This window comes from Trachypithecus francoisi, unplaced genomic scaffold (assembly GCF_009764315.1).
Source record: "Trachypithecus francoisi isolate TF-2019V2 unplaced genomic scaffold, Tfra_2.0 Lachesis_group12, whole genome shotgun sequence".
NCBI lineage: Eukaryota > Metazoa > Chordata > Mammalia > Primates > Cercopithecidae > Trachypithecus > Trachypithecus francoisi.
In genome coordinates this window covers 6,208,310-6,220,262 of record NW_022681457.1, presented here as the reverse complement: position 1 = coordinate 6,220,262, position 11,953 = coordinate 6,208,310, and positions in this window count along the sequence as shown.

Sequence of the window (11,953 nt, the reverse complement as noted above, 5' to 3'; positions counted from 1 at the left end):
ACACCCAGCCTGAAAATTTCTTTATGGTGATGAAATAGTTCTGTATCCCAACTGTGGTGATGATTACCTTTATCTATAGAGCTACGAGAACTATATACATAAAAAAAGAGACAGAGATAAACAGAGACAAACAGACGGTGGGGATAGGGGTGGAGAGAGAGACAGACAGAGAGAGATGTAAAAAATGATGAAATCCAAGTAAGGTCTCTATGTGAGTTAACAGCATGGTATCAACGTCATTTTCCTAGTTCTGACAGTGTACGATCCTTATAAAAAGTGTTACCATTGGGAGAATCTGGATGAAGGGTACACCGGCATTCTCTGCAGTCTTTTGCAACTTTTTGTGAGTTTTGAACTATTTCAAAATAAAATGTCATAATAAAAATGTGTCTGGCATATTGGAAGTGCTCAGTAAAAAAATGTTATCATCCGCCTAGATCTCTCTGACTGCATTTTCCCTTCTATTTTATTTGCTTTATTGCCAGTGTCTATTTTCTGGCCAGCTCTAATCACTGCAGAAGGAGCAATGAGATCCCTTTAAAAAAGAAACGTCCCTCCCACCAAGTGTTCCCAGGCTGAAAGACTCTCTAGCAGAAAGCTTGAGAGCCATATGTATAATTATGAATCATCTGTAATTTTCACACCAGCTATTGTTTTATAACTTGTGTAGTTATCCAAACAGTGTTTCACAAACCTTGACACTAACCAGGCATTACAGGTCTTCAGTGCTCATAACAGGAAAGAGAATTCACCAAGTGTTCTAAGCTCCGGGAGACGCCTTTCTTGGTGCCGAACCCAGCCAAGTGGCTAAAGGCAAGAGAAAAAAAAAAAAAAAAAAAAACACATCTTTGTGTGCGTTTGTTCATGTGCCACAAAACCCTGGAAGATGACCCAAAAAAACATATTCTAGTTTTTGTGTTTTGAAGAGGGGTAAAGACAGGATAGGTAGGGAACAAAAGATGGAGGTTTTTCACTGTATTTTTTATAAACATATTTTGGTTTTTTACCACGTAAAAATATTTTCTTTTGTTTTTTTTTGAGATGGAGTTTCACTCTTGTCACCCAGGCTGGAGTGCAATGGCGCGATCTCAGCTCACTGCAACTTCCGCCTCCCAGGTTCAAGTAATTCTCTTGCCTCAGCCTCCCAAGTAGCTGGGATTACAGGCATGCACCACCACGCCTAGCTAACTTTTGCATTTTTAGTAGACACAGGGTTCTGCCATGTTGGCCAGGCTGGTTTCAAAGTCCTGGCCTCAAGTGATCCGCCCACCTCGGCCTCCCAAATTGCTGGGATTACAGGTGTGAGCCGCCGTGCCCAGCCAAAAATATTTTCTTTTCAAAAAATTAAATAGAAATGATGTTACACACACACACACACACACACACGTGCCAGAGTCCCAAACCTGGTTGCTTCTTACTGTGTGACCTTGGAAAATGATTTAAACTTTTTTTTTTTTGAGGCGGAGTCTCGCTCTGTCACCCAGGCTGGAGTGCAGTGCCGCCATCTAGGCTCACTGCAAGCTCCGCCTCCCGGGTTCACGCCATTCTCCTGCCTCAGCCTCCCGAGTAGCTGGGACTACAGGCACCTGCCACCATGCTTGGCTAATTTTTTGTATTTTTAGTAGAGACGCGGTTTCACCATGTTTGCCAGGCTGGTCTCGATCTCCTGACCTTGTGATCCGCCTGACTTGGCCTCCCAAAGTGCTGGGATTACAGGTGTGAGCCACCATGCCCGTCCTAAACAATTTTTTTAAAATAGAGAAGTAGTCTCACTATATTGCCCAAGCTGGCCTCGAACTCCTGGACTAAAGCAAACCTCCCTCCTCGGCCTCCTAGGATTAAAGTGGGATTAAAGGTGTGAGCCATGGCACCTCGGCTTAGAAAATGACTTTAATCTCCCTTTGCCTCCGTTTACCCCTATTTATAGTGGCGATAGAAACAGTAGCAACCTCCCAGGGTGGCTGGGAATATCAACAAGTTAATTCCTGCAAATCCCTTAAAACTGTTTTACAGAACACACACTTAGCATGTGTTAGCAATTAGAGGCAGTGTTCTCCCCCTTGAGTAAGTGTGGAACCAAAGAAAGATTTGCTTTCTTCTCACCTTTCCCCAATCTAACAAATCTAGCCACTGAGAATTTTACTGAGAAAAGCTGATTTCCTTTTCAAATGCGGAAAGAAATCAATTCAGAAACTGTTTGCAGACAACTATGTGGCAGGTGAGCGTGCTAGGCTTTTGTTGTTTTGTTTTGCTTTGTTTAAAGACAGGCTTATGATTTTACCCTATAAGATTAAGTACAATAACTCAAGTTAAAGAATCTGTTGGATGCGGTGACTCATGCCGGTGATCCCAGCACTTTGGGAGGCGGAGATGGGAGGATTGCTTGAGACCTGGAGTTCAAGACCAGCCTGGGCAACGTAGTGAGACCCTGTCTCTATTTTTTTTTAATGACTATAGCCACTCAATATATGTGAGTGATTATTATTACTATCTGCGTGGTCGTTATTTGAGTATATGGGCGCACAAAGGAGCGGGAGATGGCGAAGGACACCCAGGGTCACTATGTGACTTCATTATACTCATAGCAATAATTGAAGATACCATTTGCTGGGCTGTTGTGTGTCCAACATGTTGTGTGGACGTCCGCATTGAAACCTCACATAAACCCACGCGATGTCGCTATCCTCAGCTGAGGAAAGCCGACCCTGAGGCCAGACACACACAGCCCTTGCCTGATGTCACGCTTGAGCCCCTCCCTTTACATCTGAGAGACCCAAAGTCAGGACCAGGACTTGGTGTCCCCAGATAGAAAGCTCTGGTGGCGGCCAGCCCTGCTTCCTGCCACCTCTGCTCCCGTTTCTGGAGCCAGAGCCGGATGCTGTGGCCCAGGGTGACTGGCCCAAGAGAACGCGGGACCCACAACCTTTAGTCCTTCCCCGGTATGTCTCTCTGGCTCCACTAGGTGGCAGTATTGCACAGTGGTAGGCGCACTTGCTCCGCGCTTGGGGACCGCAGAGCCCAGCGCTCCCACCTGTCCCCTCAGTTTTCTGCAAACGACCCCGGAGCTTCTCTATGACTCTTTCGTTAAATCTACAAAGAATCTATAAAAAATAAACTTTCTAAAAAATCCGAGACCTGTCTTATCGTTTCAGGATTCACAAGTTCTCTGGACTGTATTTTCTCGCTCCTTGAGTTTGTGGGGAGCTCAAGGTGGAGACAATGAGAATCTTCCAAAGTGTTGCTGAGATTTTCAATCTCTTTGGAACTACATACGAATCTCCTATGCTTGGGTCTGCAACACGTTTTGTTAAATATCATTTCAGATATTTGCAGAATAATATTAATAATGACAATGAAAGCTAACGCTTCTGAAGCACTTCCTTTGCACCTGGCAGAGTTAATAGTTCCTACCTCATAGGATGTTGAGGAGATTCAATGGGTTCACATTTATAAAGACATTGATGATCGGGATGATGGATGACTCCTTTTGTTGTGGTGTTTTGTTATTTGTGACTTTCTTTCCCTCTCATCTCTTTATATTCACGTCTCTGTGTATGCCTGCCTCCACTTTTTTCTCCACCGAGGTCACAAACTCAGCCACCACCTGGGGCCAGGCAGGAAGTATAAATGAGGGAAGCTGACTGTGTGTGGGCCAAGGAAAACTGCAGGGTGCCCCCGGGCTGGCCACTCAGCACCTGCTGATGCTGGCTTATGGCCACGTGGGAATGCAGGCGTGATGTTGACTAATACCGTGGCCTTTTCCAGAGAAACTTGCAATCTCCCGACCTTTTAATGCTCGTAATCCATTCAAACAAACAAACAAGCAAACAAAAAAGTCCAAACTCTACAAGACAGGCCAGATGTGTCTGCAGCCTGCATGTTGTTCAAGAACCCTCTGTGGGTGGCCGGGGCAGAGATCCTAAGAAACTGCAATGAATTTCACTTCGTAACCAGAGGAGCCAGGAAGCAGTTCATGAAAGTTTCCTTTTATGAAACAAAAATGATAAGGTTCTCTCCTTTCAGAAAGAAACCACGGCTTTCCTCTTTAAGAAGGAAATCTGCTTTTAATCAGCAATTTGGCAGCTGAATTTGTCAAGCTAGGAGAATGAAGTCCAGGCTCAGCTTTTTTTGTTGTTGTTGTTGTTGTTGTTTTTTGAGACGGAGTCTTGCTCTGTCGCCCAGGCTGGAGTGCAGTGGCTGGATCTCAGCTCACTGCAAGCTCTGCCTCCCGGGTTCACGCCATTCTCCTGCCTCAGCCTCCCGAGTAGCTCGGACTACAGGCTCCCAACACCTCGTCTGGCTAGCTTTTTGTATTTTTTATTAGAGACGGGGTTTCACCGTGTTAGCCAGGATGGTCTCGATTTCCTGACCTCGTGATCCGCCCGTCTCGGCCTCCCAAAGTGCTGGGATTACAGGCTTGAGCCCCGTGCCTGGCCCAGGCTGTTTTGAAATGAGTTTTGAAAGAAAAACAAATCTTGGGGCCCCCAAAATGACTAAGCTAAAGGGAAAAGTCCACCTGGGAACTGCTTAGAGCCAGCCAGATTTCCATTCTATTCAAATCCACTCTCTACTCACTGAGATAAATGCTTATCTGGCCGGGGCGCGGGGGCTCACGCCTGTAATCCCGGCACTTTGGGAGGCCAAGGCGGGCAGATCATGAGGTCAGGAGATCAAGACCATCCCGGCTAACATGGTGAAACCCTGTCTCTACTAAAAATAAAAAAAAAATTAGCCGGACGTGGTGGCAGGCGCCTGTAGTCCCAGCTACTCAGGAGGCTGAGGCAGGAGAATCGCTTGAACCCGGGAGGTGGAGGTTGCAGTGAGCTGAGATCACGCCACTGCACTCCAGCCTGGGTGACAGAGCAAGTTTCCGTCTCCAATAATAATAATAATAAATAAATGCATTTCCGATTGCCTCCTTTGGAGAGGCTAATCAGAAACTCAAAAGAATGCAACCATTTGTCTCTTATCTACCTTTGACCTGGAAGACCCCTCCCGACTTGAGTTGTCCCACCTTTCCAGACCAAACCAATGTTCATTTTACATATGTTGATTGATGTCTCATGTCTTCGTAAAATGTACAAAACCAAACTGTGCTCTGCTGACCTTGGGAACACGTCGTCAGAACCTCCTGAGGCTGTATCACGGGTGCACGTCATCAACCTTGGCAAAATAAACTTTCTAAAAAATCCGAGACCTGTCTCATCGTTTCAGGCTTCACAAGTTCTCTGGACTGTATTTTCTCACTGCTTGAGTTCATGCTGAGCTCAAGGTGGAGACAATAAGAATCTTCCAAAGTGTTGCTGAGATTTTTAATCTCTTTGGAACTACATACGAATCTCCTATGCTTGGGTCTGCAACACGTTTTGTTAAATATCATTTCAGATATTTGCAGAATAATGTTAATAATGACAATGAAAGCTAACGCTTCTGAAGCACTTCCTTTGCACCTGGCAGTGTTCTAACTGCCTTGTATGTACTAATTCATTTAATCCTTCTAACATTCTGTGAGACAAGTACTGTAATTACCTCCATTTCACAGATGAGAAATTGAGGCACAGAGACAGTACAATTTGCCTAAGGTTGCCCGGCTCATGAATGGCAGAGCAGAGATTTGAACTATGACAGTTTGCCTTCCAGAGTCTGTCTCTTAATCAGTGTAAAACGCAATGCCGGTGTCAAAATGGTTTCTGTTACTGTAAATAAGTTGTTCATTAAGAGCATGAATTTTTCTGTCCTTGGAGCATTTGTCCTCAGTGAATGGTCTTGTTTTGTTTTGTTTTTTGAGACGGAGTCTTGCTCTGTTGCCCAGGCTGGAGTGCAGTGGCGTGATCTCGGCTCACTGCAAGCTCCGCCTCCTGGGTTCACATCATTCTCCTGCCTCAGCCTCCCAAGTAGCTGGGACTACAGGCGCTTGCCACCACACCCAACTAATTTTTTGTATTTTTAGTAGAGATGGGGTTTCACCATGTCAGCCAGGCTGGTCTCGATCTCCCGACCTCATGATCTGCCCGACTTGGCCTCCCAAAGTGCTGGGATTACAGGCGTGAGCCACCGCACCCGACTAGTCCTCAGTGAATGTTTACTGATCAACTACTATGTGCCAGGCGTTGTCCTTGGCATTGGGGATACAATGGTGACCTTGACAGGGTCATGTTTTGTTCCTCATGGAGCTTATGGTCTAGGAGAGGCAGGCAAAATAAACGAGCAAATCACTGAATATGCCACAATTTCTGAGTACACAGAATAATGCCCCCTCTCCAAGGATATCCATGTCCCAATCCCCAGAACCTGTGCATATGTGACCTCACGTGGCAGAAGAGACTTTGCAGATGTGATTAAGTGGAGGATCTGGAGATGGAGAGATGATCCTGGGTTACCTGAGGGGGCTCCAGGTGATCACAAAGATCACCTTGATCACCCATAAGAGGGAGACAGAAGAGTCAGTCAGAGAAGGAGGGTGAGTACACGAAGCAAAGGTCAGGATGATGCATGTGACCGTTGGCTTTGAAGATGGAGGATGCGGCCGCCAGCCAAGGCATGCAGGTGACGTCTTAAAGCTGCAAACAAGGGGGAAACAGAGCCTCCTCTAAAGCCTCCAGAAGGAATCAGTTCTACTGACACTTTGACTTTAGCCCACTTTAGACACTTTGGACTTATGACCTCTGGAATTGTAAGAGAACGCATCTCTTTTGTTTTAAGCCACTAAGTGTGTGACAATTACTACAGCAGCAATGGGAAATGAATACAGACTTATATACTTGATTACAACAAAATCAGGGTAAAAAGGCGGAGCCATTCTAGACAGGGGGTCAGGAGGGAACATTTAAGAAGAAATCTGGACCAGGTGCAGTGCTTCACGCTTGTAATCCCAGCACTTTGGGAGGCTGAGGCAGGCACATCACTTAAGCTCAGGAGTTCAAGACCAACCTAAGCAGCTAGTGAGACCCTGTTTCTACAAAAATAAATAATAATAATAAAAAATAAAAAAAATTAAAAAGGAAAAATAAACAGGTAAAATTAATCGTAGTAACATACTAAACTTGACATATCCAAACTTGCCATTTCCACGTCGCCAGTGTAAAAAAATCAGTAAGAGAATTTACATTCTTTATTCCACACCAGTTCTTCAAAATCCAGGGTATATATTTACGCACACAGCACACCGCAATTTGGATGCTAAGTTTTTTTCAGAAATATTTGATCTGCATCCAGAGCCCAGAAAGTTTAGACTTGAAAAAGATGATTCATGCACCCAGGTTGTTCCAAACGTACTTAATTAAAACTCTCCCAATAACTGCAACAAGTGTCGGTGTTTACACTTAAATTAATTAAAACTAAATAAGGCCAGGCACGGTGGCTCATGCCTGTAATCCCAGCACTGTGGGAGGCCAAGGTGGGCAGATCATTTGAGGTCAGGAGTTCGAGATCAGCCTGGCCAACATGGTGAAACTCTGTCTCTACTAAAAGTACAAAAAATATTAGCCGGGCATGGTTGGCGTGTGCCTGCAATCCCAGCTACGCGGGAGGCTGAGGCAGGAGAATCTCTTGAACCCAGCAGGTGGAGGTTGCAGTGAGCCGAGATCACACCACTGCACTCTAGCCTGGGCGACAGAGCAAGACTCCATCTCAAAAAAACAAAACAAAACAAAAACCTAAATAAAATTTAAAAGCCAGTCCTTTGACCACACCTGCCCACTATGGTCTGCACAATCAGATCTTAATTGATTTCAGTCTGCTCCAGGCCCACTACCCCATCCCCATCTGCCTGGCAAGAAATGTCACAGCTACTTCGGGATCCCACCTTCCTCCACCCTCCATAGAGTGATGTCTGATGACTCAGCTTGGTTGGTGCTAGAAAGATGGGGATGCCTAGGCCTTTGGTCAATGAGGTCACTATAATAACTTCTGCTCCTTTGGCTTTTGTGGGGTTTTGGCGTGATTTTCTTTTTTTGGTGAGTGTGTATGTGAGAGACAGAGTTTCACTCTGTCGCCAGGCTGGAGTGCAGTGGCACACTCTCGGCTCACTGCAATCTCCACCTCCCAGGTTTAAGTGATTCCCCTGCCTCAGCCTCCCAAGTAGCTGAGATTACAGGTGTGTGCCACCACGTCTGGCTAATTTTTTGTGTTTTTAATGGAGACAGGGTTTCGACATGTTGGCCAGGCTGGTCTCGAACTCCTGACCTCAGGTGATGCATATGCCTCGGCCTCCCAAAGTGCTGGGGTTACAGGCGTGAGCCACCACTCCCTGCCTTGTTTGTCTGTTTTTGGTCTCACAGGCTGGGGTGCAGTGGTGTGATCTTGGCTCACTGCAGCCTTGAACTCCTAGGCTCAAGTGATCCTCCTCCTGCCTCAGCCTCCCGGGTAGCTGGTACGACAGGTGTGTCCCACTATGCCTGGCTAATTCTTTTTATTTTTAGTAGTGACGGGGTCTTGCTATGTTGCCTAGGCTAGCCTCGAACTCCTGAGCTCAAGTGATCCGTCTGCCTCAGCCTCCCAAAGTGCTGGGATTACAGGCGTGAACCACTGTGCCCAGCCCTCCTTTATTATTTACTGGGGTTCTTCTACTTGCTGCTGCAGAGAGGCTGGGAGATCCACCCCAGAGTGGTCCCCCCAGCCCACAGCCATCCTCCCATCTTGCTGGCAAACGGGCTGTGTTCTCTCTGCCTCCCCACACCTCCCTCACGCTGGAGTGAGCTCCATTTCTCCTTCTCCCAAAGTCCCTCTCTCCATCCTCCCCACTTCTGGAGGGGACCCCAGGATTGCACCACTCAGTCCCAGCCTCTCTCTTCCGAAACAGGAGCAGGAAAAGGAGCCACTCACACTAGGACCTGTGAGTTCTCTTCCTACTGAATGTCCCATTGTCCATACTAAGGAAGGAAAAGACTTTTCTTGTGTAATATAATCTACCCCAAGGTAGCCTTATGTTATTGAATAAAAGGCAAGGATGGGCCGGGCGTGGTGGCGCGTGCCTGTAATCCCCACTATTTGGGAGGTTGAGGCAGGGGAATTGCTTGAACCAAGGAGGTGGAGGTTGCAGTGAGCCGAGGTCGCGCCACTGCACTCCAGCCTGTGTGACAGAGTGAGACTCCGTCTCAAAAAAAAAAAAAAAAAAAAGAAAAGCAAGGGTGATGCCTTCCTTCCACCCTTGAGGTTTGTTCAGATCCAGCCTACAGGAGTTTCCTGAGGTTACAGAGGAAAACTCAGGGGTCAGGTCCCTAAGGGCTGCACTGGGCACCCCAGCAGAGACGGCAGGGGCTGCCTTAGGGGCTTAGTGCAGCAACTCCACTGCAGCCAGAGATTCATGCCTCTTCTGGCTCAGCCAGCCCTCAGGGGGACGGGAGGCAGAAGCGGCTTGTTCTTCCAGTCACACAGTAAGAGTGGGCTCTCTGGGAGGGCCGGTGGCCCCGTCTGCGGCCGCATTCCCTCCCCTCCCCAGCAATTCTCCCTGGCTTCTCTGGCTGAGACTGCACCTCATCTGCAGGTGGGGGTGAACTCAGATGACTCAGGCGACAAACAGTGAGCCAGGGTGGGCCCCCATGACCTGTGTATCTTCAGGAAGGCCCACCGGTCCTTCGGCTTCAGCTTCTGTTTCCTGACTTACAGAGACAGGTGGCATACAGAGAGCTCAAGATATGGGCTCTGGGATCAGGCAGCCTAGGCACATGGCTGCTTTGCTGTGTGACTTCCAATAAGTAGCTTGACCTCTTTGTGCCTTCATTTCCTCTTTCATCACACTGGGAATAAAGATGAGTACTTCAGGGAGTTATTAAAATTAAAACAAGTTAACTTGTATAAAACTATTACCATGACAACTAGAAGAGAGGTATATATAAATGTTAGATATTTTATCATTATTATTATTATTTGTTTGTTTCTTTTCTGAGCTGGAGTTTCACTCTTGTTGCCTAGGCTGGAGTGCAATGGCATGATCTCCGCTCACTGCAACCTCTGCCTCCCAGGTTCTATTAATTCTCCTGCCTCAGCCTCCAAAGTAACTGGGATTACAAGGGCCCGCCACCACACCCAGGTAATTTTCGTATTTTTAGTAGAGACGGGGTTTTGCCATGTTGGCCAGGCTGGTCTCAAACTCCTGACCTCAGGTGATCCACCTGCCTCGACCTCCCAAAGTGCTGGGATTGCAGGCGTGAGCCACCACGCCCGTTTTGATATTTTATTTTAAAATGATGACTATTCCTAGTTCCTGAAATGTGTCTCTCTTTCAGTGTCTTCCTCTCTTTTTGGCCACATCTCTCAATGTGTTCCCAGCTCTCTTCTATTCTCCATCTACCCACCTCTGTCTGTTCTTCTCTTTTGGCCTCAGTCTTTCTGTGACTTTGGTAAACTACTTACCCTCTCTGTGCCTCAGTTTCCTCATCTGTCCAACAAAGTTCATAGCAGCATCTACTTATATTTTTTTTGAGGAATACATGTGTTATTGCATTTAACATACTTAAAAGAGGGCCAGACATATGGTAAGTTCTTGACCTCCTTACAATTAATTTAACATATTCTAAAGGTTAATTAATAGTAAGCTACCATTATTGTCTGTTATTTTCTCTATCAGCCTTTGTCTCTCCCTCTTCTGTCTGTCTCTCTGTCTTTGTATCTCCCTTTATCCATCCACTCAACACATCTGCAGTGAATAGCTTTCATCAGTGAACACAGCAGACACCAGCCCTGTCCCCAAGGGGCTCCCACACTAGTGAAAGAAACAGCTACTAGAAAAACAAAACACACAAGCCGGGTGCGGTGGCTCTCACCTGTAATCCCAGCACTTTGGGAGGCCAAGGTGGGCGGATCATCTGAAGTCAGACGTTTGAGACCAGCCTGGCCAACACGGTGAAATCCCATCTCTACCAAAAATACAGAAATTAGCCAGACTTGGTGGCGGGCACCTATAATCCCAGTTACGCAGGAGGCTGAGGCAGGAGAATCGCTTGAACCCGGGGGGACGGAGGTTGCAGTGAGCTGAGATCGCACGCACCACTGAACTCCAGCCTGGGTAGCACAGTGAGACTCCATCTCAAACAAACAAACAAAAAAGAAAAAGAAACACACAATAATACGTGTATACATTGTACCAAATGCTCTAAAGGAGCATGTAGGATGCTATAAGATGAAAAACAAATAGGGGACTGAAGACCCTGAATCAGACTGGGGAAGGGCTCAGGGAAGGCCTCTGAAGAAATAACGTTTGAGTTGAGACAGACTGAAGACAGCAAAGGGAAAAGTGTTGGAAGCGCATGGAAAACAAAGACGGAGCAACATGAGAGAAGACAGGAGGAAAGGGGAGACAGAGAAAGTTGGACAGAGACACAGGTGCAGAGCCACAGACAGAGAGACAGAGACAGCCAAGGAGAGACAGAGATGGGAGGAGAGAGAGACATAGAGAAAGATGGACAGAGACTCAGGTGTGGAGCCACAGACAGAGAGAGAAGGCAAGGTGAGACAGAGACAGGAGGAAAGAGAGATGCACAGGGGCAGAGAGACACAGACAGAGATCGGAGGGTCACAGACAGAGGTCAGAGGGAGAGCAAGAGAGACCGGGTCAGAGAAAGGGACAGGGACGGGAAAAGAGAGACAGAGACCTGTCAGGGCTTCCTATTCTGTGGCCCCAGCCTATGTCCTGTCCTGCCCAGAGTTATTTGGGGGCGCACAGGCCCAGGACAGAGTTGGGGGAGGGTCTCCCTTGAGATGTTTCCAGCCTGGCAGGTGAGAGACACAGAGACAAGGGGGAGAGAGAGACAGAGATGGGACCAGAGAGACAGAGGAAAAGAGAGACAGAGACACGGGGTGGGGTGTGCGGGAAAGAAGGAAGGAAGGAGAAAGAATGAATGTTAGAGAGACAGAGACGAGACCTAGGAGAGAGGGAGAGACACAGAGACATTCCTGTCTCATCGCGGTCATCTGCGGGCACCGCCCCTCACTCGTGCCGGCTCTGCGGTCTACA